Source organism: Odocoileus virginianus, chromosome 16 (assembly GCF_023699985.2).
Source record: "Odocoileus virginianus isolate 20LAN1187 ecotype Illinois chromosome 16, Ovbor_1.2, whole genome shotgun sequence".
Taxonomy (NCBI): domain Eukaryota; kingdom Metazoa; phylum Chordata; class Mammalia; order Artiodactyla; family Cervidae; genus Odocoileus; species Odocoileus virginianus.
Window position 1 is genome coordinate 39631306 of NC_069689.1, and position 27255 is coordinate 39658560.

Here is a 27255-nt window from a genome sequence, read left to right on the forward strand (position 1 = left end):
AAGTCATCTGCTCCTAGATGTTTGTTTGTTGTGAGAGGAGTTTTTTCCATCACAGTTTCAATTTCAGTACTTTTGGTTGGTCTGTTTATACTTTCCATTTCTTCTTGATTCAGTCTTGGAAGGTTGTATCTTTCTAAGAATTTATTTCTCCTAGGTTTTTCAGTTTATTGGCATATAGTTTCTTATGGTGGTCTCTCACGATCCTTTGTATTTCTGTGATGCCAGTTGTAACTTCTCCTTTTTCATTTCTAAGTTTATTGATTTGAGTCCTCTCCCTTTTTTCTTGATGAATCTGGCTAAAGATTTATCAATTTTGTTTACCTTCCCAAAGAACCAGCTTTTAGTTTCATTGATCTTTGTTATTGTTCTCTTTGTCTCTATTTCAATTATTTCTTTCATTTTAATAACTTTGAGTTTTATTTGTCTGTCTAATTGCTTTAGGTGTAAGGTTACATTGTTTACTTGGGATTTTTCTTGTTTCCTGAGGTAAGATTGTATTGCTATAAATTGCTATATTAGAACTGCTTTTTCTATGTCCCATAGGTTTTGGATCATCATGTTTTCTTTTACATTTGCCTCTATATTTTTTTAATTTCCTTTTTGGTTTCTTCAGTGATCCATTAGTTATTTAGTAGCATACTATTTAACTTCTATGTGTTTCTGGCTTTTATAGTTTGTGTTTTTTTTTCTTATAGTTGATTTCTCTTTTTTTAATATAAATGTATTTATTTTAATTGGAGGCTAATTACTTTACAGTATTGTAGTGGTTTTGCCATACATTGATATGAATCTGCCATGATTCTAATTTCTAATTCCATGGGGATTAGAAATCCCCATCGATTTCTAATCTCATAGTATTGTGGTCACAAAAGATGCTTGATATAATTTTAATTTTTAAAAATTTACTGAGGCTCAATTTTTGGCTTAAGACATGATCTGTCCTGGGAACAGTTCCATGTGCACTTGAAAAGAATGGGTATTCTTCTGCTTTTGGATGGAATGCTCTGTGTGTATATATATATATATATATATATATATATATATATATATATCAATTAAGTCTATCTGGTGTAATGTATAATGTAATGCCTGTGTTTCCTTGTTGATTTTCTTTCTGGATGATATGTTGTCCATTGATGTAAGGAGAATGTTAAAGTTCTCTACTATTATTACGTTACTGTCAATTCCTCTTTTTATGGCTGTTAGTATTTGTCTTACATATTGAAGTGCTCCTATGTTGAGTGTATATATACATTTACAACTGTTATATTTTCTTATTGGGTAATCCCTTGATCATTATGTAGTGTCCTTCTTTGCATCTAGTAATAGCCTTTATTTTAAAGTCTATTTTGTCTGATATGAGTATTGATACTCCAGCTTTGTTTTGATTCCATTTGCATGAAATATCTTTTTCCATTCTCTTACTTGAGACCTGTCTGTGTCCCTAGATCTGAAGTGGGTCTCCTGTAGACAGCACCTATACAAGTCTTGTTCTTGTATCCATTCAGTCACTCTGTGTCTTTTGATTGGAGCATTTAATCTATTTACATTTAAGCAAATTACCAATGTTTGTGCTTAATGCCATTTTGTTCATTTTTCTGGAAAAGAAGACGTGAAACTCTCACTATTTGCAGATGACATGATCCTCTACATAGAAAACCCTAAAGACTCTACCAGAAAATTACTAGAACTAATCAGTAAATATAGTAAAGTTGCAGGATATAAAATTAACACACAGAAATCCCTTGCATTCCTATACACTAACAATGAGAAAACAGAAAGAGAAATTAAGGAAACAATACTATTCACCATTGCAACAAAAAGAATAAAATACTTAGGAGTATATCTACCTAATGAAACAAAAGACCTACACATAGGAAACTATAAAACACTGATAAAAGAAATCAAAGAGGACACAAACAGATGGAGAAATATACCGTGTTCATGGATTGGAAGAATCAATATTATCAAAATGACTATACTACCCAAAGCAATCTATAGATTCAATGCAATCCCTATCAAGCTACCAACGGTATTCTTCACAGAACTAGGATAAATAATTTCACAATTTGTATGGAAATACAAAAAACATCGAATAGCCAAAGCAATCTTGAGAAAGAAGAATGGAACTGGAGGAATCATTTTTCTGAATATTTTCTATAGGTCTTTTTTCTTTCTCTTTTGTTCTCTTTTCTTGTGGTGTGATGTACAATTTTAGTGTTGTGTTGGTGGTGCTTTTTCTTTTGTTTGTATGTATCCATTGTAGTTTTTTGGTTTGTGATTACCATACAGATTTGATATAGCAGTCTATATAAAATAAGATTGTTTTAAGTTGCTGGTCTCTTAATTTCCAATGCATTTCCAATATCTTGCCTTTTTATACTCCTCACAATTGCTACATTTGATGCTGTATTTGTGTGCAGATGATTTCCCACTTCTATTTTTATCTTTGCCTTTACCAGTGATGGATCCCATTTGTAATTTTTGTTGTTGTTTGTTTCTAGTTGTGGCCTTTTCTTTTCCACCTAGAGAAGTTCCTTTAGCATTTCTTGTAAAGTTAGTTTGGTGGTGCTGAATTCTCTGGGTTTTTGCTTGTCTGTTTAGCTTTTGATTTCTTTGTTGATTCTGAATGAGGGCCTTGGTGGGTATAGTATTCTTAGCTGTAGGTTTTTCCCTTTCATCACTTTGACTATATCATGCAACTCCCTTCTGTCCTGCAGAGTTTCTACTAAAAAATCAGCTGATAACCTTATGGGGATTTCCTTGTATATTATTTTTTGCTTGTTGGTCTTAATATTTTTTTTTCTTTTTTTCCAGTTTTATCAGTATGTGTCTCGGCATGTTCCTTCATGGGTTTATCCTGCCTGGGACTCTGCAATTCCTGGACTTTTGTGACTATTTCCTTTTCCATGTCAGGGAAATTTTGAGCTATTATCTCTTCAAATATTTTCTCAAGCCCCTTGTCTCTCTCTTCTTCTGGGACATCTATAATGTAAATGTTGGTGAATTTAATGTTGTCCCGAGGTCTCTAAAACTGTCCTCATTCATTTATGTTCTTTTTTCTTTATTTTGTTATGCAGCAGTGATTTCCACCAGTTTGTCTTCCAGCACATTTGTCTGTTCTTCTGCCTCATTTACTCTGCTACTTATTTCTTCTAGTGTATTTTTAATTTCAGTAGTTGTATTGTTTATCTCTGTTTTTCCTTTATATCTTCTAGTTCTTTGTTAAACATTTCTTGTATCTTTTTAGTCTGTTCCTCCATTCTTTTTCTAAGATCTTGGATCATCTTACTATCATTACTCTGAATTCTTTTTCAAATACATTACCTACTTCCACTTCACATAGTTTTCCTCTGGAGTTTGTCTTGTTCCTTCATCTGGAACATATTCCTCACCCATCTTATTTTGTCTAAGTAATCCACAGGCTACAGGATCATAGTTTCTCTTGGTTCTGGTATCTGCCCCCCTGTGGGTGAGGCTGATCCAAGAGGCTTGTTCAGGCTTCCTTGTGGGAAGTACTGGTGGCTGCCCACCAGTGGGTGAAGCTGGGTCCTGCCCCTCTGGTGGACAGGGCCATGTCGAGTGGTATATTTAGTAGTAGCTGTGGGCTCAGAAAGACTTTAAGCGGCCTATATGCCGATGGGGGGTGGGTTGTGTTGTGTTCCAGCCCTGTGAATTTTTTGGCCTGAGGCATCCTAGCACTGGAGCCTAAGGGTTCTTGGGTGGGGCCAGATGTTGGCATCTAAATGGTCGCCTCTGGAACAACTCATGTCAATGAGTGCTCCCTAATACCTCTACCACCAGTATTCTTGTCCCTGTAGTGAGTCCCTGCAGAGTTTCCCTCTGCCTCCTCAGGAGACCCTCCAAGTCCAGCAGGAAGGTCTGGCTGAGGCTTCTATGAAGTCACTCTTTTTCTTCCTGAGTCCTGGTGCATACAAGACCTTGTGTGTGCCCTCCAAGACTGTAGTTTCTATTTCCCAAAATCCTATGGTGTCCCCGCAATCAAGCTCCACTAGGTCTTAAAGTCAAATGCTCTGAGGGGCTCCTGCACCTGATGTCAGGCCCCAAACAAGGGAGCCTTACTTGGAGCTCAGAACTCTCACACCTACGGGGGAATCTCTGTGGTATAATTATTTTCCAGTTTGTGGGTCTCCCACCTGGTGGCTATGGCATTTCATTGTATTGCATATGTGCCACTTCTACCATCTTGTGGTAGCTTCCTCTTTGTCTTTGGAAGTGGAATATCTTTTTTGTAGGTTTGTCTTTTTTTGTCAGTGGTTATTCAGCATATAGTTGTGAGTTTGGTGTGTTCATGAAAGTAGGTGAGATCAGATCCTTCTATTCCACCATCAGCCTTGCATCCAGGTTGCTGACTTAGGTGAGTTCAGTGCTCACAATATGAGTCATCTGAAAAATTGAACTGAGAAGCTTAGACCTTGAGTTGCCATTCCATTCCTGGGAAGATATTTTCTGAATATACATTCAGCAATCATGCTAGCTTCAGAGCAATTGTCCCTCTGTGTCTGCAGGGGATTTGTTCCAGGAACCAAAAGAATAATAGAATCCTAGAGTATTCAAGTCCTTATAAATTGGTGTCACTGTAGCTTTTAATGTATTAACATTTATTTTTATTGAAATGCAATTGATGTGCAATATTATGTTAGTATCAGGTGTGCTAACAGTCGTTTGACACTTATTACATACATTATGAAATAGTCACCACAATAAATCTAGTAACCACTTGTCTTCATATGTAGACATTACAATATTATTGACCATATTCCTCATGCTATATACTACATTCCCAAGGCTTATCAATTTTATAGCTTAAAATTCATACTTCTTAATTCCTTTCACCTACTTTACCTATGCACCCCCACCTCTCTAGAAAACACCAATTTTTTTCTCTGTATTTATGAGTCTGCTTTGGTCTTTTGCTTGTATTGATAATTGATCCCACAGTTAAATGAGATCATATGGTATTTGTCTTTATCTGTTTGACTTACTTCACTTACCATAATACTCTATAAGTCCATCTATGTTTTCATAAATGTCCAGTTGTATTCTTTTTGTGGATGAGTAATATTCAATTGCATATATATATATACATATATATATTTATCTCATATATTTGTATTCATTCATCTGTCAATGACACTTAAACTGTTTCCACATCTTGGCTGTGTAAATAACACTGTAATAAACTTGGGGGTGAATATATATTTTTTCAATTAGGATCTCTGTTTTATTTGTGTAAATACCCAGCAGTGACATTGCTGGATTATATAGCAATTATATTTTAAATATCTTGAGGTATCTCTATACTGTTTTCCATAGTGGCTACACCAGTTTGCAATCCCACTAACAATGCATACTAGTGCACTTTTCACCACATCCTAAACAACACTTATTTGTTGTCTTTTTTATTATTTAATGTAATTCTGATAGGTGTAAGGTAGTATTTTATGTTGGTTTTTATTTGCTTTTCCCTGATGTTTATTAATGTTAGCATCTTTTCATGTATCTGTTGTCCATCTGTATATCTTCTTTGGAAAAATGTCTGTTCAGGTCCCCAGCTTATTTTTTAATTGAGTGTTTTTTTCTGATGTACAGTTGTATATGTACATCCAAGCTTGTTTTGGTTAGTTGGAGTTAAGTTTCCAAATTTTAGAATTATTTGTTCTAGCTCTGTAAAAAACAAATACCATTGGTATTTTCATAAGGATTGAATTGAATCTAAGGTTGGCTTGCATACAATGATCATTTTAAAAATACTAATTCTTCCAATCTATAAGCATGAAGTATATTTCCATTTATTTGTGTCATCTTCAATTTTTTTCATCAGTGTCTTATAGTTTTTTGAGTGAAAGATTTTTACCTCCTTGGTTAGAATTATGCCAGGGTATTTTATTCTTTTTGATGCAATTATAAATCAGATTGTTTCCTTAATTTCTCTTTTGATGCTTTGTTGTCAGTATATGCTGTTTCCCTGGGGGCTCAGACAGTAAAGCTCTGCCTGCAATGTGGGAGATCCGGGTTCAATCCCTGGGTTGGGAAGATCCCCTGGAGAAGGAAATAGCAACCTACTCCAATATCCTTGCCTGAAAAAAATCCCATGGACAGAGGAGCCTGGTGGGCTGCAGTCCATGGAGATGCAAAGAGTCAGACATGACTGAGAGACTTCACTATCAGTATATAGAAATGCAACAGATTTTTATCAATTTTGTGTCCTGTAACTCTACTAAAGCCACTGAAGATATCCAGTAGTTGTTTGGTGATGTCTTTAGGAGTTCTTATATATAGCATCCTGTCATCTGTAAACAGTGACAGATTTACTTCTTTCCAGTTTAGTTTTACTTTTGGTCTGATTTCTGTGGCTAGGACTTCCAATACTATGCTAAATAAAAGTGGTAAGAATGGGTATCCTTGTCTTACACCTGATCTCAGATATGTATTTAATTTTTCACCACTGAATTGATGTTAGCTTTACGCTTGTCATAAATGGCCTTTATTTTGTTGTGTTTATTCTATACCTAATTTGTTGGGGTTTTTATTAAATGGATGTTGAATTTTGTCAGAAGCATTCTCTGAATCTATTGAGGTTTTATGATTTTTATTCCTCAATTTGCTACGAATATCGCATTGATTGATTTGTGAATATTGAACCACCCTTGCATTCCTAGCCTAAATCCTAGGAATTAGGAAGCCACCTAGTCCTTGCTATTTCTGTTAGGAGTTTTAAAATTAGTGATTCTTTTTTATTACTGCTAATTTGGTGTCTATACTGTTTTTTTCTGATTCTGTCTTGGCAGACTGTATATTTTTAGGAACTGATTCATTTTTTCTAGGTTTTTCCTTTTATTGGTGTATATTGTTCATAGTCAGAGAAGGCAATGGCACCCCACTCCAGTACTCTTGCCTGGCAAATCCCATGGACGGAGGAGCCTGGCAGGCTACAGTCTAGTCACGAAGTGTCGGACACGACTGAGCGGCTTCACTTTCACTTTGCTTTTCATGCACTGGAGAAGGAAATGGCAACCCACTCCGGTGTTCTTGCCTGGAGAATCCCAGGGACAGAGGAGCCTGGTGGGCTGCCGTCTATGGGGTTGCACAGAGTCAGACACGACTGACATGACTTAGCAGCAGCAGCAGCATCGTTCAAAGTAATCTCTTATGACATGTTGTATTTCTGTGGTGTTGATTGTAACTTTTTATTTTTTTATTTGAACCTGCTCTCTTTCTTGAGGATTTTTGGTATCATTGAATTTTCTATTATTTCTTAGTCTCTGTTATTATTTCCACTTTTACCTTTATTATTTCTTTCCTTTTAATAACTTTTGAGTTTGTTTGCTCTTTTTTCTAGTTCCTTTAGATATAATTTTGTATTGTTTGAGATGTGTTTGTTTTCTGAAGTAGGTTTGTGTAACTATAAACTTTCCTCTTAGAACTGCTTTTGTGGCTAATATTTTGGAATGTTGTCTTTAGATTTTCATTTGTCTTCAGGTATATTATTTTTTTAATTTATTTGTTTTAGTTGGAGGCTAATTACTTTGCAATATTGTGGTGGTTTTTGCCACACATTGATGAAAATTAGTCATGGGTGTATGTGTTTCCCCCCATCCCGAAGCCCTCTCCCACCTCCCTCCCCATCCCATCCCTCAGGGCTGTCCCAGTGCACCAACTTTGAGTGCCCTGTTTCATGTATCGAACTTGGACTGGTGATCTGTTTCACATATGGTAATATACATGTTCCAGTGCTATTCTCTCAAATCATCCCACTCTCACCTTCTCCCAGAGTCCAAAAATCTGTTCTTACATCTGTGTTTCTTTTGTTGTCTTGCATATAGCATTGTTGCTTTTATTGATTCTGTGACCATTTAGTAGCATATTGTTTAGACTCCATGTTTTTGCATTTTGTGCCATTTTTCTTGTAATTGATTTCTAGTATATAATTGTGATTGGAAAAAATGCTTGATCTGATTTCAATTTTCTTAAATTTATTGAGACATCTTTTGTGGCCTAGCATGTGATCTATCCTGGAGAATGTTCCATGTTATTTGAAAATAATATTTATTTTGCTGCTTTTAGATGGAATGTTCTACATATATCTATTAAGGCTACATGATCTAATGCTTCATTTAAGCCCAATACTTCCTCATTGATTTTCTGTATGAATGATCTATCTGTCCATTGAGGTAATTGTGGTGTAAAAGTCCTATGTGTGTGTTAGTTGCTCAGTCACGTCCGACTCTTTGCAACCCCATGAACTGTAGCCTGCCAGTCTCCTCTGCCCATGGAACTGTCCAGGCAAGGATACTGAAGTGGGTAGCCGTTCCCTTCTCCAGGTGATCTTCCTGACCCAGGGATTGAACCCAGGTCTCCTGTGTTGCAGGTAGATTCTTTACCATCTGAGCCAGTAGGGAAGCCTAAAAGTCCTGTACTGTTATTTTATTACTGTCAGTTTCTTTCTTTATGGTTGTCACTATTTGCGTTATGTCTTTAGATGATCCTATGTTGAGTGCATAGATATTTTCTATTGTTATACCTTAATGCTAGGTTGATCACTTATTCATTATATAATATCCTTCTTTGTTTCTTATACAGTCTGTTTTAAGTCTATTTTGTCTGATGTAAGTATTGCTCTTCAAGATTTCTTTTGTTTCCATTCACATGGAATACCTGTTTTTATTCATTATTTTCAGCCTGTATATATCTTTAAATCTGAAATGAGTTTATAGGTAGAATATAGTATATATCTATCTATATATATATAGAGAGAGAGAGAGATCCTGTTTTTATATCTATTTAGCACCATTTTATGTCTTTTGAGTGGAACAGTCAGTCCATTACAACTAATTATTGGTAATTCTGTTCTTATTTTTGTTTTGTTAATTGTTTCCTGATTTTTGTAGGTTTTTCTCTATGTGTTAAAAAATGTATCCTATCCTATGTGTTTCAATGTGAACACATGTCTTCTGTGGCTATGGAGTATAAATCTATCAGACAGAAGAAGTATCACATTTCACATTTTGCATCCTTTAATAATCTTTTATGTGATATAGCCTAAATTCACAGTTAACTACTGTTTCTTTAGACCTGGGTTCAATTGTTTCTATTATACCACATATACATATCAGCACTGAAAATCACCTCACTGCAATACCACTTCATGTATCTTTCTAGACAGAAGAATCTCAGGATGCTTCTGGAGTTGCCGTTATAACCAAAGTTACTAAAATCAAGTCGAATACCCATCTGTGCTGTTTTCCCTATAAGCTGAATGCAAGTGGTAAATTCTTAAGAGAATTAGTATGGTGTAAGGAATACTTATTGGTTGGTAGTTGTCCTGTCTGGATCAAGGATGAGCATAAATATCAGGGTTACTGAAATCCAGCCAAGTGGCCTCAGACAAGTAACACTCCCAGAACTGGCTTAATTGATAACTTCCTCAAATATCTGTCAATACCACTACCACATGCATGGCATTTTTTAATCATAGGATATTTTTTTATCATAAGGTATTTTATATAGTCTTTATTAGGTACAACTTTAGAATTTTCCATTTCATATAACTGCTCTGTCATTTGCATAGTTCAGTGGAGAGGATTATAGGCTATTTGCAAAAAGTAAAGAACTCAGAGAGGGAACAAGTAGATAAGTGAAATAGGAAGGGTGACAGCGCATGAAGCAACTGTGATGTTTCTGGAAAGAAATGCCTGTATGATTAATTAAAATGGAATCATTCATGGTTTGATCTGATCTATTTTCTTTGTGGTGTTTTGCTGCAGGTCAAAAACTAGAACAAGTTACCATCCTTTCAAGTGAACAAGTTATTTTCAAGGAAGGAAAGTGAGCAGCTACACCGGTACAGTTGTAATTCTTACATGTTTTATGACTAATGATGTCAGTAGTCAATGTCTGTGAGGTCATTCTTTCAGAGACGCAAGAGAGAATACTTTTATGATAGATGTATCTTTTCTTATGAATGTCTCTATATGGTTCAAGGAATTCTGATTATTGTTTCTTCCTTTTTTAGAACCTTTTTTATAAAGAGTAACCTGAATAATTTTGGAGAGTCATTGTCATATTTCCTTTCTTCACCATTTTGTATTGAATGACAATAATCTTGTAATTAAATGCAAGTATGCTAAACATTGTTACTTTTAATTTTTATCTGGCACATTCAGAACATAGATGCTTCTACTTATGTTTGTACTGTAACTATACTGCAAATAACTTTGCTACATTATTTAATTTTCAAATTTTTAGTTAAATTTTCTTTATTGTCCTAATAGATTTTATCTAATTTTATTAAAACAATTCAAAGTCACAGTTTTCCTCATATATGAGGGTTTTATATATATATATATGAATTTCATTATTCAGGAGCTAAATATAATGTGTACTATACCAGGTACTATTCTTTATTCATAATACAGTAGATAAACCTGAAGGAAATTAGCCTGGCTATGGAAATGCTTATTTGTTGGGAAGGTGCTTGTCTGGATCGATGATGAGAAAAATTGTCTGAGGATGCTGAGGGACTCATTCCAGATGTCAATCTGAGGTCCAGATGAATGCCCCTCTAACCGGACAAGTGAGACTCTCAGAGCCTGGCTCTGTGTGGTGACCTCTCAGTGACAACACGCCAATGTTAGCATGCTTTTTTTCTTTCTCAAAGAAAAGGGCACTAGTGACCTATCCTGTATGGCAGTATATACCATTAAGATATAGTGATCAATTTTGCTTTATTTTGCTCTCTTTGAACAAAGAGTCATAAACATGACTCTATATATACATGTGTGGCTTTCCTGGTGGATCAGTAGTAAAGAACTCACCTGCCAATGAAAGAGATGTGGATTTAACCCCTGGGGCAGGAAGATCCCCTAGGGAAGGAAATTGCAACCCACTCCAGTGTTCTTGCCTGGGAAATCCCAGACAGATGAGCCTGGTGGGCTACAGAGAAGCCAGGTGGGCTGCCCTCCATGGGGCTGCAAAGGAGTTGGAGATGACTAAAGCACTTAAAAAACAACAAATACACTTGTATATAGGAAATAGTTCTTGAGTAATGAATGAGAAAATGAAAAGGGTTAAGTTAAGAAGGGGACAAGCAACTGTGATAGGTACTGAAAGTGTCATTAAAGTTGGGCTTAAAGAAGGGAATACCACATGCATGCAGTAAATAATGGTAATAGAACCAAATTTTAGTTCTTTGTTATTTCTGCTATTGAATATTTCCTAAGACTCTGCTTTCCTTTTTGTCGTGTTTTGCTGAGACAGCAGGACTGGAATCAGGTCTTCCGCTTCAGAGGATGGGGTGAGTAGCTATTTGAAATCCTTTTTATCATATGCTCTGTACCAGGTCCTGAGGTTTCTCTGTTTATCTTGAGAATATTTTGGTGATGTGTCCTCTTGCTCACTAAGGTCACTTACATTATTAAATCTTTATAACTTCTTCTTTTGTTTTGACTTTTTTCTGCTTTGATGTAAAAATGTCAAATTTTAGAGAATTTTTGGCAATTTCATAGTGAATCAAAAAATTATTGTAGTAAAATTCTATACGTGCCAAAATATTTTGAGATTTTCCTCATCTTTTTAGTTGTTGGGATTTCGGGATACCAACACAGTAATTCATAAGTATTGTGATCTCAGTGCATTATATTTTTGTTTCTGCTTTAGCATAAATTAGTTGTCTCTCATTTTTGCAACATGGAAAGTTGTATATACACTTTTTAGATCTTTTCAAGACCATGAAGTTTTTATATGATAAATGTTGTTCCTTTTGAAACACAAAATAGTTCAATTTTCAATATTGTATTGTACTAGAAAAAGAGTATTATTTAGAGATATTAAATGGAGAAATATGAAATATTAATATCATATATGGAATCATCATTATTTCTTCCTGAAACTTGAAATATGCCTCACCAAAAAGAGTAGTCCATATATTTCCTGGCAAGCTATGTTAAAGATTTATGTGTTACCTAGGACTTTGACATTAATGCCCTAAGAATAAGTAAATGTTTTTCTTGACAAACGTCTGTCACAAATTCTATCAAGTAGTATTTATACTTGTATTTATTATGTATTGTTTATTTATGTATATATTCTCTAGAACTATAGAATTCAATAGAATATCTATATATATAGAATATATAGACTATAGTTCTAGAATTCTAAAGAACTGATTAATAACTAAAAATTAGTCATGGATTAAAAAGGAAATTGGCTTAGCCAGATATTGAAATGAACTCTAGAACCTCAATCATTAACAAACTTTGAGCAAGCATCTGAATAGTAGGAACAATGGAAAACATGTTTTTACTTTAAAAATACCTTCTCAAAAACCCTTATTTGTATATTTATTTCTGTTAGTAGATGTACAGTGCCATGAAGTCAGGGATACTGTCTCAGTCCAAAGACTATAATACCCAATTCCCCAGTGGGTTTTAGGGAAGAATTTTTTTAAGGTTTATGTAATTCAATTGGAGGATAATTACAATATTGTGATGTTTTTTGGCATACATCAATATGAATCAACCACAGGCATACATTTGTCCCCTCCACCCGTTCCCCCCCCACACCTCTCCCCACCTAAAAGCAAGTGAGAGAGAGGAGTCACAGGGCGTGTGATCAGCTTGTGCAGAACCCTCTTACTGGCTGATGATGCAGTAACAGGGTGGTACCACAAGGGTTAACATTATCAGTCCTCAGGATTTAGTAAGTCTGGGTGCCACATGTTCATGGTCATCAAGGAGTTAATTTCCTCCACTTGGTGGATGTTTTAGCAACTGTAAAACAACTCAGTAAATGTGCATTAGATACTGTTATTTAGGTACTTCAGAGAGAAGCTAAAGAGTCTGTGACGGCCACACAACTGATTTACTTTCTAACTTGTTACCAATTCTCCTGGCCCAAATGTTACTTTTGTCACTATATTGTTCACATCCTTTCAATCATTAATTCTTGAGCCAGACCTTTGCGACTCAAGGGAATCCTGAGAGAATGTACCTTGTCTACAAACAAGAGGCAGACAGAGGATATGGGGGCAGGGGCCTATCCTGGGATGGCCCCATAGAGTCCTGTTTAATTATAAAATAAAATGGAAAAATTTATTGAAGGACACAAACTACAAAAATTCAATCATGAAGAGTAGATAATCTGAATAACCCTACTGATGAAATAATTAAGCTTGTGGTTAAAATCCTTTCCATAAAGAAAACTCTTAAGTCCATAAGGCTTCACATGAAATTAAAAAATAATATCAATCTACACAATTGTCTATAAAATTTGAAAGAAAGAAATACTTTTCTACTCATTCTATATGAACAGCTTTACCTTGATTTAAAAAAACAAAAGCATGCCATTTAAAAAATATTTAAAAATTCCTCATGAGCATAAATGGAAAATAATCTAATCAAAATTGTAGTAAATGAAATCTGACAATATATAGAAATACTGTATGGCCAAGTGGGGCTTATCCAAGAACAGCAAGGTTGGTTAACATTTAAAAATCAATGAATGTAGGAAAAACACTTCAGAAAGTCAAAGTGAAAAACCTTCAAATAATTTGCTTCTCTATAAAATTAATAGGAACCCTGACAAAAATGGTCAAAATTACTTTTTTAGAACTTTGGAAATTAACCAAAGATTTATAGAATTTCAAAGAACATTTATTCAAGAAAACTGGCTGACTTTCACCAAGGACAGCAAGCTTTGTAACATTTTAACTTGCCAGCTTCCAATACCTCTCTCACTAGCACTATGGCAGGCTTGAAAATAGACCATCAGGCATTAGTGGAAGAACAGGTTTGGAGATCCCCCAAAAGTCCTGTCCTCAGAAAATTATTACATTGATCTCTCTGGAAGCTCCCTGAAACAGTCCTGTTTACAGGACTTTTATTTGTGTTGTGTGTGTCTATAGCAGGGGGGGAAGGGCTAACTCAGAGCTCACTCAGTGGAGTAAGCCCTATTCCAGAACAGTAGCCAAAAGGAACCCATGAAATTTTTTTAGTGTGACATGTACTTAAAGTGTTGATAGCAACTGGGTTAAAGAATGTGGCCAAAACACTAAAAAAAGAAATCTTGGAAATGAGAGGTACAAAGTATTCTTTGAAAACTTCTGAAAATTCCTTTTGACCTATAAAACTACACATTTGTGCAGAGTTGCTTGCCTGCACGTGAAACACTTGAATAGAACATAATCAATTGCCTCTGGCTTTCTTTTTTTTTTTTTTTCATTTATTTTTATTAGTTGGAGGTTAATTACTTCACAACATTGCAGTGGGTTTTGTCATACATTGACATGAATCAGCCATGGAGTTACATGTATTCCCCATCCCGATTCCCCCTCCCACCTGCCTCTCTACCCGATCCCTCTGGGTCTTCCCAGTGCACCAGGCCCGAGCACTTGTCTCATGCATCCAACCTGGGTTGGTGATCTGTTTCCTTATAGATAATATACATGTTTCAATGCTGTTCTTTCGAAACATCCCACCCTCGCCTTCTCCCACAGAGTCCAAAAGTCTGTTCTGTACATCTGTGTCTCTTTTTCTGTTTTGCATATAGGGTTATCATTACCATCTTTCTAAATTCCATATATATGTGTTAGTATGCTGTAATGTTCTTTATATTTCTGGCTTATTTCATTCTGTATAATGGGCTCCAGTTTCATCCATCTCATTAGAACTGATTCCAATGCATTCTTTTTAATGGGTGAGTAATATTCCATGGTGTATATGTACCACAGCTTCCTTATCCATTCGTCTGCTGATGGGCATCTAGGTTGCTTCCATGTCCTGGCTATTATAAACAGTGCTGCGATGAACATTGGGGTGCACGTGTCTCTTTCAGATCTGGTTTTCTCAGTGTGTATGCCCAGCAGTGGGATTTCTGGGTCATATGGCAGTTCTATTTCCAGTTTTTTAAGAAATCTCCACACCGTTCTCCATAGTGGCTGTACTAGTTTGCATTCCCACCAACAGTGTAAGAGGGTTCCCTTTTCTCCACACCCTCTCCAGCATTTATTGCTTGTAGACTTTTGGATAGCAGCCATCCTGACTGGCATGTAATGGTACCTCATTGTGGTTTTGATTTGCATTTCTCTGATAATGAGTGATGTTGAGCATCTTTTCATGTGTTTGTTAGCCATCTGTATGTATTCTTTGGAGAAATGTCTGTTTAGTTCTTTGGCCCATTGTTTGATTCGGTCATTTATTTTTCTGGAATTGAGCTGCAGGAGTTGCTTGTATATTTTTTAGATTAATCCTTTGTTGCTTCATTTGCTATTATTTTCTCCCAATCTGAGGGCTGTCTTTTCACCTTGCTTATAGTTTCCTTTGTTGTGCAAAAGCTTTTAAGTTTCATTAGGTCCCATTTGTTTATTTTTGCTTTTATTTCCAATATTCTTGGAGGTGGGTCATAGAGGATCCTGCTGTGATTCATGTCAGAGAGTGTTTTGCCTATGCTCTCCTCTAGGAGTTTTATTGTTTCTGGTCTAACATTTAGATCTTTAATCCATTTTGAGTTTATTTTTGTGTATGGTGTTAGAAAGTGTTCTAGTTTCATTCTTTTACAAGTGGTTGACCAGTTTTCCCAGCACCACTTGTTAAAGAGGTTGTCTTTTTTCCATTGTATATCCTTGCCTCCTTTGTCGAAGATAAGGTGACCATAGGTTTGTAGATTTAGCTCTGGGCTTTCTATTCTGTTCCATTGATCTATATTTCTGTCTGTGCCAGTACCATACTGTCTTGATGACTGTGGCTTTGTAGTAGAGTCTGAAGTCAGGCAGCTTGATTCCTCCAGTTCCATTCTTCTTTCTCAAGATTACTTTGGCTATTCAAGGTTTTTTGAATTTCCGTACAAATTGTGAAATTATTTGTTCTAGTTCTGTGAAAAATACCGTTGGTAGTTTGATAGGGATTGCATTGAATCTATAGATTGCTTTGGGTAGAATAGCCATTTTTAGAATATAGATTCTTCCAATCCATGAGCACGGTATGTTCCTCCATCTGTTTGTGTCCTCTTTGATTTCTTTCATCAGTGCTTTATAGTTTTCTATGTATAGGTCTTTTGTTTCTTTAGGTAGATATACTCCTAAGTATTTTATTCTTTTTGTTGCAATGGTGAATGGTATTGTTTCCTTAATTTCTCTTTCTGTTTTCTCACTGTTAGTGTATAGGAATGCAAGGGATTTCTGTGTGTTAATTTTATATCCTGCAACATTACTATATTCGTTGATTAGATCTAGTAATTTTCTGGTAGAGTCTTAAGGGTTTTCTATGTAGAGGATCATGTCATCTGCAAACAGAGAGTTTCACTTCTTCTTTTCCTATCTGGATTCCTTTTACTTCTTTTTCTGCTCCGATTGCTGTGGCCGAAACTTCCAAAACTATGTTGAATAGGAGTGGTGAGAGTGGGCACCCTTGTCTTGTTCCTGATTTCAGGGGAAATGCTTTCAGTTTTTCACCATTGAGGGTAATGCTTGCTGTGGGTTCGTCATATATAGCTTTTATTATGTTGAGGTATGTTCCTTCTATTCCTGCTTTCTGGAGAGTTTTAATCATAAATGGGTGTTGAATTTTGTCAAAGGCTTTCTCTGCATCTATTGAGATAATCATATGGTTTTTATCTTTCAATTTGTTAATGTGGTGTATTACATTGATTGATTTGCGGATATTAAAGAATCCTTACATTCCTGGGATAAAGCCCACTTGGTCATGGTGTATGATTTTTTTAATATGTTGTTGGATTCTGTTTGCTAGAATTTTGTTAAGGATTTTTGCATCTATGTTCATCAGTGATATTGGCCTGTAGTTCTCTTTTTTTGTGGCATCTTTGTCTGGTTTTGGAATTAGGGTGATGGTGGTCTCATAGAATGAGTTTGGAAGTTGACCTTCTGCAATTTTCTGGAAGAGTTTGAGTAAGATAGGTGTTAGCTCTTCTCTAAATTTTTGGTAGAATTCAGCTGTGAAGCCATCTGGTCCTGGGCTTTTGTTTGCTGGAAGATTTCTGATTACAGTTTCGATTTCCTTACTTGTGATGGGTCTGTTAAGATCTTCTATTTCTTCCTGGTTCAGTTTTGGAAAGTTATACTTTTCTAAAAATTTGTCCATTTCTTCCAAGTTGTCCATTTTATTGGCATAGAGCTGCTGGTAGTAGTCTCTTATGATCCTTTGTATTTCAGTGTTGTCTGTTGTGATCTCTCCATTTTCATTTCTAATTTTGTTAATTTGGTTCTTCTCTCTTTGTTTCTTAATGAATCTTGCTAATGGTTTGTCAATTTTGTTTATTTTTTCAAAAAACCAGCTTTTAACTTTGTTGATTTTTGCTATGGTCTCTTTAGTTTCTTTTGCATTTATTTCTGTCCTAATTTTTAAGATTTCTTTCCTTCTACTAACCCTGGGGTTCTTCATTTCTTCCTTCTCTAATTGCTTTAGGTGTAGAGTTAGATTATCTATTTGACTTTTTTCTTGTTTCTCGAGGTAAGCCTGTAATGCTATGAACCTTTCCCTTAGCACTGCTTTTACAGTGTCCCATAGGTTTTGGTTTGTTGTGTTTTCATTTTCATTCATTTCTATGCATATTTTGATTTCTTTTTTGATTTCTTCTGTGATTTGTTGGTTATTCAGAAGCGTGTTATTTAGCCTCCACATGTTTGAATTTTTAACAATTTTTTTTCTGTAATTGAGATCTAATCTTACTGCACTGTGGTCAGAAAAGATGACTGGAATGATTTCAATTTTTTTTAATTTTCCAAGACTAGATTTATGGCCCAGGATGTGATCTATTCTGGAGAAGGTTCCGTGTGCACTTGAGAAAAAGGTGAAGTTGATTGTTTTGGGGTGAAATGTACTATAGATATCAATTAGGTCTAGCTGGTCCATTGTGTCATTTAAAGTTTGTGTTTCCCTGTTAATTTTCTGTTTAGTTGATCTATCCATAGTTGTGAGTGGGGTATTAAAGTCTCCCACTATTATTGTGTTACTATTATTTTCCTCTTTCATACTCATTAGCGTTTGCCATACATATTGTGGTGCTCCTATGTTGGGTGCATATATATTTATAACTGTTATACCGTCTTCTTGGATTGATCCTTTGATCATTATGTAGTGTCCTTCTTTGTCTCTTTTCACATCCTTTATTTGAAAGTCTATTTTATCTGATATGAGTATTGCTACTCCTGCTTTCTTTTGTTCTCTGTTTGCGTGAAATATTTTTTTCCAGCCCTTCACTTTTAGTCAGTATGTGTCTCTTGTTTTGAGGTGGGTCTCTTGTAGACAGCATATATAGGGGTCTTGTTTTTGTATCCATTCAGCCAGTCTTTGTCTTTTGGTTGGGGCATTCAACCCATTTACATTTAAGGTAATTATTGATAGGTATGGTCCCGTTGCCATTTACTTTGATGTTTTGGGTTCATGTTTATACACCCTTTCTGTGTTTCCTGTCTAGAGAAGATCTTTTAGCATTTGTTGAAGAGCTGGTTTGGTGGTGCTGAATTCTCTCAGCTTTTGCTTGTCTGTAAACCTTTTGACTTCTCCTTCATATCTGAATGAGATCCTTGCTGGGTACAGTAATCCAGGTTGTAGGTTATTCTCGTTCATTACTTTAAGTATGTCCTGCCATTCCCTTCTGGCCTGGAGGGTTTCTATTGATAGATCAGCTGTTATCCTTATGGGAATCCCTTTGTGTGTTATTTGTTGTTTCTCCCTTGCTGCTTTTAATATTTGTTCTTTGTGTTTGATCTTTGTTAATTTGATTAATATGTGTCTTGGGTGTTTCACCTTGGGTTTACCCTGTTTGGGACTCTCTTGGTTTCTTGGACTTGTGTGACTATTTCCTTCCCCATTTTAGGGAAGTTTTCAGCTATTATCTCCTCAAGTATCTTCTGATGGCCTTTCTTTTTGTCTTCTTCTTCTGGGACTCCTATGATTCGAATGTTGGGGTGTTTCACATTGTCCCAGAGGCCCCTGAAGTTGTCCTCATTTCTTTTGATTCTTTTTTCTTTTTTCCTCTCTGCTTCATTTATTTCCACCATTTTATCTTCTACCTCACTTATCCTATCTTCTGTCTCCGTTATTCTACTGTTGGTTCCCTCCAGAGTGTTTTTTATCTCATTTATTGCATTATTCATTTTTAATTGACTCTTTTTTATTTCTCCTAGGTCTTTATTAAACATTTCTTGCATCTTCTCAATCTTTGTCTCCAGCTTATTTATCTGTAACTCCATTTTGTTTTCAAGATTTTGGATCATTTTTATTATCATTATTCTAAATTCTTTTTCAGGTAGATTCCCTATCTCCTCCTCTTTTGTTTGACTGGGTGGGCATTTTTCATGTTCCTTTACCTGTTGGGTATTTCTCTGCCTTTTCATCTTGTTTAGATTGCTGTGTCTGGAGTGGGCTTTCTGTATTCTGGAGGTCTGTGGTTCCTTTTTATTGTGGAGGTTTCACCCAGTGGGTGGGGTTGGACAATTGGCTTGTCAAGGTTTCCTAGTTAGGGAGGCTTGCGTCAGTGTTTTTGGTGCATGGAACTTGATTTCTTCTCTCTGGAGTGCAATGGAGTGTCCAGTAATGAGTTCTGAGATGGGTCTGTGTGTTAGGTGTGACTTTGGGCAGCCTGTATGTTGACACTCAGGGCTGTGTTCCTGTGTTGCTGGAGAATTTGCATGGTATGTCTTGCTCTGAAACTTACTGGATCTTAGGTGGTGGTTGGTTTCAGTGTAGGTATGGAGGCTTTTGGATGGTCTCTTATTACTTAATGTTCTGTGTAGTCAGGAGTTTCTGGTGTTTGGGCTTAAGTCTCCTGCCTCTGGATTTCAGTTTTATTCTTCCAATAGTCTCAAGAGTTCTCCAACTATACAGCACTGATAATAAAACTTCTAGGTTAATGGTGAAAAGATTCTCCTCCGTGAGGGACACCCAGAGAGGTTCACAGAGTTACATGAAAAAGAGGAGAGGGAGGAAGGAGATAGAGATGAGCAGGAGGAGAAAAAGGGGGACTCAAGAGGAGAGAGACAGATCTATGCAGTTGTCTGTTTCCAGAGTGTTCTCCGTAGCCCAGACTCCCACAAAGATTCACAGAATTGGATTGGGAAGAGAAGGGGAAAGGAGGAAATAGAGGTGTTCTGAGGTAGAAAACGGAGAGTCAAGATTGGGAGAGAGTAATCACCACACTCCTGAATAGAAATGGGAACTGAATATTGGATTCTTAAATGTCCAAAATTTATCTCACATACTGAAAAACAAAGATTAAAAATCTGGAGTAGAGGTTAGACTCTTAAAAATACAATATTAAAAACAAAAACAAAAACACAAAAAATTTTAGAAATATATATGAAGTTCGGTTTAAAAATAGGGCTTCTTGTTTTTTTTTTTTTTTTTTTGCAAGCTTATAGTGAAATAAAAATGAAAATTAAGGAGTAGTAGAGGAGTAATAGAGGACTTTAAAAGGAAATAAGAGAAAAAGAAAAAAGAAAAAAGATAAAAGAAAAAGAAAAAAAAACACCAAGAAAAAAATTTCTTTCCTAATTAAAAAAAATCATAAAAATCTATGAAAATGAAAGTTAAGGAGTAATGGGTGAGTAATAGGGAATTTTAAAAGAAAATAAAAGAGAAAAAAATAAAAAGAAAAGAAAAGAAATTTTTTTAATTAAAAAAAAAGGTAAAAATATATCTAGGAGTTTCTTTGGAGCTGTTGTGGTCAGTGTGGGTTTGGTTCAGTTTCAGATAGCTCCTCATTCCAGCTTACACTTCTCGATATCTACAGGCCCCTTCCAATGTAGTCATTGTTCTCTACAGGGGTTTTAATCTGCTGTACCGGTCCCTTCTGAAGCAGTTCCCTTTGTTTATTTGGTTTCTGTTTGCCGGTCTCTTCAGTGCCTAATTTCCGCCCTGACACAGGCGGGCAGATGTGGTCTCTTGTTCAGGTTGCTAGTTCCGTCGCACTGCGGAGAGGGACTGGCGCTGCTTTCCACGTCTATGCTGCTCAGGCTCCCAGCTGCTCTATATGGAGTGTGCCCTGTGCTGTGCGCGGTTCCAGCCCTCCGGTGTTCCACAAAAGCGCGGACTCGGCTGCGCCTGTGTTTTGTGCATTCCCCGGCCCAAGCGGCTCAGGCAGCCAGGAGCTTGACAGGTGCACTCTCCCTGGGTGCGGCACACCTTCTCCCCTCCGTGGTCCCAGCCTCAGTTTCCGCCCGTGCCAGTTGGGTGCGTGCGCCTTCTCCCCTCCGCGTCCCCAGCCCCAGTCCCCGCCTGCGCTGGTAGGGTGTGTGCGGCTTGTGTCCAGCTGTGACCCTCCCGGCGGATGTCGACCATCCAGAATCTCAGGAAGTCTTCGGTTAGAAACTGGAGGCCTGTTTGCAGTGTGGTAGGGGATGCAGTCCTTGGGGCGGAGCCTGCCCCTTTCCCCTCCCCCCTACCTCCTGCCTCCTGCTTCCTGCCTCCTGCCTCCTGCCTCTGGCGGGGCTGGGCCGGTCTGCAGCCAGCTAGCTCCTCCGGACTTGCTTGGTCCCTTTGTTCTGTGAACGGCCAGCGGTGTGTTCGGGCGGGTTAATTTTCTCTCTCTCTTTTGCTGTCCCACAGTTTAAGTTGGTAACTCACAAAAGCTCCCTCCGATTGCCCTCAGGGCACTCAGGCCTGGTCCTGACCCTAAGCAATGCCACCCGCTCCTCTCTGTTCTGCCTCCACTTGCTGGTGGTGGATGCGGGCGTCTGGCGTACTTTTCTGCTGGGAGTTGCTTTTAGGCACGTAATCTGTGGGTTTTATTTATTGTTCCCCTCCCAGTCAGGTTGCCCTCCGAGATTAAAAAACTTCCCCCAGACCCGCCAGTGTGAGGGTTTCCTGGTGTTTGGAAGCTACCTCTTAAGACTCCCTTCCCGGGATGGATCTCCATCCCTAGCTCTTTTGTCTCTCTTTTTATCTTTTATATTTTGCCCTACCTCCTTTCGAAGACAATGGGCTGCTTTTCTGGGCGCGTGATGACCTCAGCTAGCGATCAGAAGTTCTTTTGTGAAGTTTGCTCTGCGTTCAATTATTCTTTCAATGAATTTGTAGGGGAGAAAGTGGTCTCCCTGTCCTATTCCTCCGCCATCTTGGCTCCTCCCCTCTGGATTTCTTTTTGTCAAGTAATTAATTTTTGGCTGTGCTGGGTGTTTGTTGTGGTGCATGAGTCTCTCACTGCCATGGCTTATCTTGTTGCAGAGCACAGGATCTAAGCACATGGGCTTCAGTAGTTGCAGCTCACAGGCTCTAGAGTGTGGGCTCAGTTACCCCGTGGCATGTGGAAACTCCCTGGACCAGGGGTTGAACCTGTGTCCCCTTCATTGGCAGGCAGAGTCTTAGCCACTGTATCACCAGGAAGATCCTGCCTTTGGGTTTCTTTGAGGATCTGTCCAATCAAAAGGTGAAGAAGGCTAAGGAAGTGTTGTGAACTACCTTGGGCTTAAATGTAAGCCCCAACACACACAAACACACCCTTAACAAAGGGTGAGAGATGTATTTATTAGAGGCATTGAAGGTAATCTTGGTCTAATTAATAGCTGACCACTAAGATAACCAAGCAGAAACTTCAGTGTCCACCTACTGCTGGGAATAGAGACTTTACACAATTAGTCCATGAGAATCATTTTTAAGACAAACAGCAATAACAGCAAACAACTGCAACAATAAACTTTTGGAATTGAGAAAAACAGAAAAATGAGTTGCCACATTATATATAAAACATTCAGTTTTCAACAACAGCAACAAAAAATACAAGACATTCAAAGAAACAGAAAATTATGGCCCATACATCAGAAAGAAAATATAGAAATTTTCTATATTTCAATAGAAAATTTTCTATTTTCAATAGAAAATATCTCTGAGGCAGGTCAATGTTGGACTTAATCAACAAAGACATTAAGTTAGCTAGTAAAAGTCTACCTAAAGAGCTGAAGTAAAGCATATCTAAAAAATGAAAAAGAAGTATAAGAATTATGTCTTACCAAATACACAGTACCAATAAATATATAGAAATTAATAAAGGACTACATGCAAATTCTGGACCTAAAAAATAAAATAACTAAAATCGAAATTACACAAGAGGAGTTATCACAGCAGAGCTGAGTGAATAGAAAAGTTAGTGAACCTGAAGATAGCTCAATTGAGATTATATGGTATGTAGAAGGAAAAATAATAAAGAAAAATAAACTGAGCTATAGGAAACTGAGATATCATGAAATATACCAATAGACTTATAAATTAAAGACCTAGAAGGAGAAAAAAGAGAAATATTAGAAGAAAGAGAAAACATAATAACTAAAATCTTTCAAAGCTTGATGAAAAACATTAATTTCCAGCCCACTCCAGTACTCTTGCCTAGAAAATCCCATGGATGGAGGAGCCTGGTAGGCTATGGTCCATGGGGTCACAAAGAATCAGACATGACTGAGCAACTTCACTCATTCCACATCCAAGAAGATCAGCAAATTCCAAGTAAGAATAAACTCTAAGAGATCCAGACCCATACACATCACAGTCAAACTGCTGAATGATAAAAACAAAGAGAAAAATGACTCGGTAAGTTTAAAAATTGACTTCTAATAAGCCATGCAGACCAGAAGGCATATGATGACATGTTCAAAATTATAGGGAAAAAATCTCAACCGAGAATTCTATATTTACAAAAAAAAAATCATTTAAAAGGGGAGAAATTGACAATCACAGATGAAAAATTAAAAAAAAAAAGAATTTCTTGCTGTAAGATATTTTTTACAAGAAATGTTAAAGAGATTTCTTCTGTCTGAAATAGAGACACTGGAGAGTAACTGAAATCCATATGACAAAGAGTAATTGCCTTAGCTGAAATTACAAATATAAATGTAAAAATAAAATATAAATGTGTTTTTATTTCACACAACAGCAGGTTGCAAATTCTATTCACATTTCCATAGACTATAAACCAGGAGACACTGGAACATATTCAAGGACATAAAACAAGGTGCAAAAAGTTTGTGTTCTAAAGGTATTGAAATCATAGAGTCTGTTCTCTTATCACTGTAGAATTATGTTACAAATCAATATAAAAATATACTTAAAAATAACCCACATATTTTCAAGTGCAATGTGACATTTACCAACAGAGATCTTTGACTTAGCCATCAAAAACCTCAGGAAGGTAAAGATACTGAAAAGACACAGCAGGTGATTGCAGAGAAGAAAGCATTTAAATGAGAAATTACATCAAAATGAGAAATTAATATCAAAGATACTTTTAATACCCTGTGTATTGGGAAGTTAAATGTCCATTTTTGAATGAAGGATGTATCTAAGAAGCCATAACAAGGAAAATTTAAAAATATTTAAAGCAGAATAAAAATGAAAAGAGAATTTATCAGAATTTGTTGCATGAATTTGAAGTTGCTCAAATACAATGTGAAATCTTGAATAAGGTGTGAAAATGAATAATGGACATTAACATAATTTCATGAAATTTGAACAAAATCTGTACTTTCGTTAATAATACTCTGCATACCAAGTTCCTTCAGTGATGTCTGACTATTTGCGACCCTATGCACTGTAGTCTTCCAGGCCTCTCTGTCTACGGGATTTTCTAGCCAACAACACTTGAGTGAGTTGTCATACTCTCCTCCAGGGGATATTCCCAACCTCCGGGATTGAACATGCATCTCTTATGCCTCCTGCATTGACAGGCGTGTTGTTTACCGCTAGTGCTATCTGGGAAAATAATACTATAAAACATGTTAATTTCCTGTTGTTTTCTTTTTAAGAAATATATTTCTTTATATTTTCAGAAGTGGATTAAAGGTGTCAAGCCTTATTCAATTTTTTTAAATCACTAAAGTAATAAGTTTTCTAAAGTTTTTTAAAATTTTAATTGAAGGCTAATTACTTTACAATATTGTGGTGGTTTTTTCCATACATTGACATGAATCAGCCATGGGTGTACATGTGTTCCCCATCCTGAACCCCCCTCCTCCCTCCCTCCCCATCCTATCCCCCAGGGTCATCCCAGTGTACCAGCCCTGAGCACCCTGTCTCATGCATCAAACCTGGACTGGCAATCTATTTCATATATGATAATATACATTTTTCAGTGCTGTTCTCTCAAATCATCCCACCCTCGCCTTCTCCCACAGAGTCCAGAAATCTGTTCTTTACATCTGTGTCTCTTCTGCTGTCTCGCATATATGGTAATCATTACCATTTTTCTAATTCCACATATATGCCTTAATATACTGTATTGGTTTTTCTTCTGGCTTATCTCACTCTGTATAATAGGCTCTAGTTTCATTCACCTCATTAGAACTGTCGAATGCATTCTTTTTAAGAGCTGAATAATATTCCATTATGTATATGTACCAGAGTTTTCTTATTCATTCATCCACCGATGGACATCTAGGTTGCTTCCATGTCCTGGCTATTATAAACAGTGCTGAGATGAACATTGGGCTACACATGTCTCTTTCAATTATGGTTTCCTCAGTGTGTATGCCCAGAAGTGGGATTGCTGCATTGTATGGCAGTTCTATTTCCAGTTTTTTAAGGAATCTCCACACTGTTCTCCATAGTGGCTGTACTAGTTTGCATTCCCACCAAGAGTGTAAGAGGGTTCCCTTTTCTCCACACCCTCTCCAGCACTTATTGTTTGTAGACTTTTAGATAGCAGCCATTCAGACCGGCGTGTGATGGTACCTCATTGTGGTTTTGATTTGCATTTCTCTGATAATGAGTGATGTTGAGCATCTTTTCATGTGTTTGTTAGCCATCTGTATGTCTTCTTTGGAGAAATGTCTGTTTAGTTCTTTGGCCCATTGTTTGATGGGGTCATTTATTTTTCTGGAATTGAGCTGCAGGAGTTGCTTGTATATTTTTGAGATTAATTGTCTGTTGCTTCATTTGCTATTATTTTCTCTGATTCTGAAGGCTGTGTTTTCACCTTGCTTATAATTTCCTTTGTTGTGCAAAAGCTTTTAAGTTTAATTAGGTCCCATTTGTTTATTTTTGCTTTTATTTCCATTACTCTGGGAGGTGGGTCATAGAGGATCCTTCTGTGATTTATGTCGGAGTGTGTTTTGCCTATGTTTTCCTCTAGGAGTTTTATAGTTTCTGCTCTAACATTTAGATCTTTAATCCATTTTGAGTTTATTTTTGTGTATGGTGTTAGAAAGTGTTCTAGTTTCATTCTTTTACAAGTGGTTGACCAGTTTTCCCAGCACCACTTGTTGAAGGGATTGTCTTTTCTCCATTGTATATTCTTGCCTCCTTTATCAAAGATAAGGCGTCCATAGGTGCATGGATTTATCCCGGGCTTTCTAGTTTGTTCCATTGATCTATATTTCTGTCTTTGTGCCAGTACCACACTGTCTTGATGACTGTAGCTTTGTAGCATAGTCTGAAGTCAGGCAGGTTGATTCCTCCAGTTCCATTCTTCTTTCTCAAGATTGCTTTGGCTGTTTGAGGTTTTTTTTTTATTTCCATACAAATTGTGAAATTATTTGTTCTAATTGTCTGAAAAATACCGTTGGTAGCTTGATAGGGATTGCACTGAATCTATGAATTGCTTTGGGTAGTATACATATTTTCATGATATTGATTCTTCCAATCCATGACCATGGTATATTTCTCCTTCTATTTGTGTCATCTTTGATTTCTTTCATATAGTTTTCTACATATAGGTCTTTTGTTTCTTTAGGTAGATTTATCCCTAAGTATTTTATTCTTTTCCTCGCAATGGTGACTGGAATTGTTTCCTTAATTTCTCTTTCTGTTTTCTCATTGTTAGTGTATAGGAATGCAAGGGATTTTTGTGTGTTAATTTTATATCCTGCAACTTTATCATATTCATTGACTAGCTCTAGTAATTTTCTGGTGGAGTCTTTAGGTTTTTTATATAGAGGATCATGTCATCTGCAAACAGTGAGAGTTTTACTTCTTCTTTTCCAATCTGGATTCCTTTTATTTCTTTTTCTTCTCTGATTGCTGTGGCTAAAACTTCCAAAACTATGTTGAATAGGAGTGGTGAGAGTGGGCACCCTTATCTTGTCCTGACTTTAGGGGAAATGCTTTCAATTTTTCACCATTGAGGGTAATGTTTACTGTGGGTTTATCATATATGGCTTTTATTATGTTGAGGTACTTTCCTTCTATGTCTGCTTTCTGAAGGGTTTTTTTTTAAATCATAAATGAATGTTGAATTTTGTCATAAGCTTTCTCTGAATCTATTGAAATAACCATAGGGTTTTTATCTTTCAATTTT

The 27255-nt window shown here is 36.6% G+C and overlaps 1 protein-coding gene and 1 non-coding gene across 46 annotated transcripts in view; both read left to right on the forward strand.

Moving 5' to 3' along the window:
- The window catches only part of LOC110123122 (uncharacterized), a 265818-nt gene that overhangs the window by 131110 nt on the left and 107453 nt on the right, over positions 1-27255 (forward strand). For 39 of the 45 annotated variants that reach the window (XR_011491864.1, XR_011491863.1, XR_011491861.1 and 36 more), the window contains 2 exons: positions 9789-9865; positions 11281-11317. The gene's annotated coding sequence lies outside the window, so the exon portion shown is untranslated. The remainder of the gene's footprint in view (positions 1-9788; positions 9866-11280; positions 11318-27255) is intronic. The other 6 variants (XR_011491870.1, XR_011491868.1, XR_011491867.1 and 3 more) reach the window with 1 other exon arrangement.
- Positions 10505-10571, forward strand: LOC139038867 (small nucleolar RNA SNORD109A). Its single transcript, XR_011492005.1, has one exon. It is a non-coding gene; the product is annotated as a small nucleolar RNA SNORD109A (small nucleolar RNA).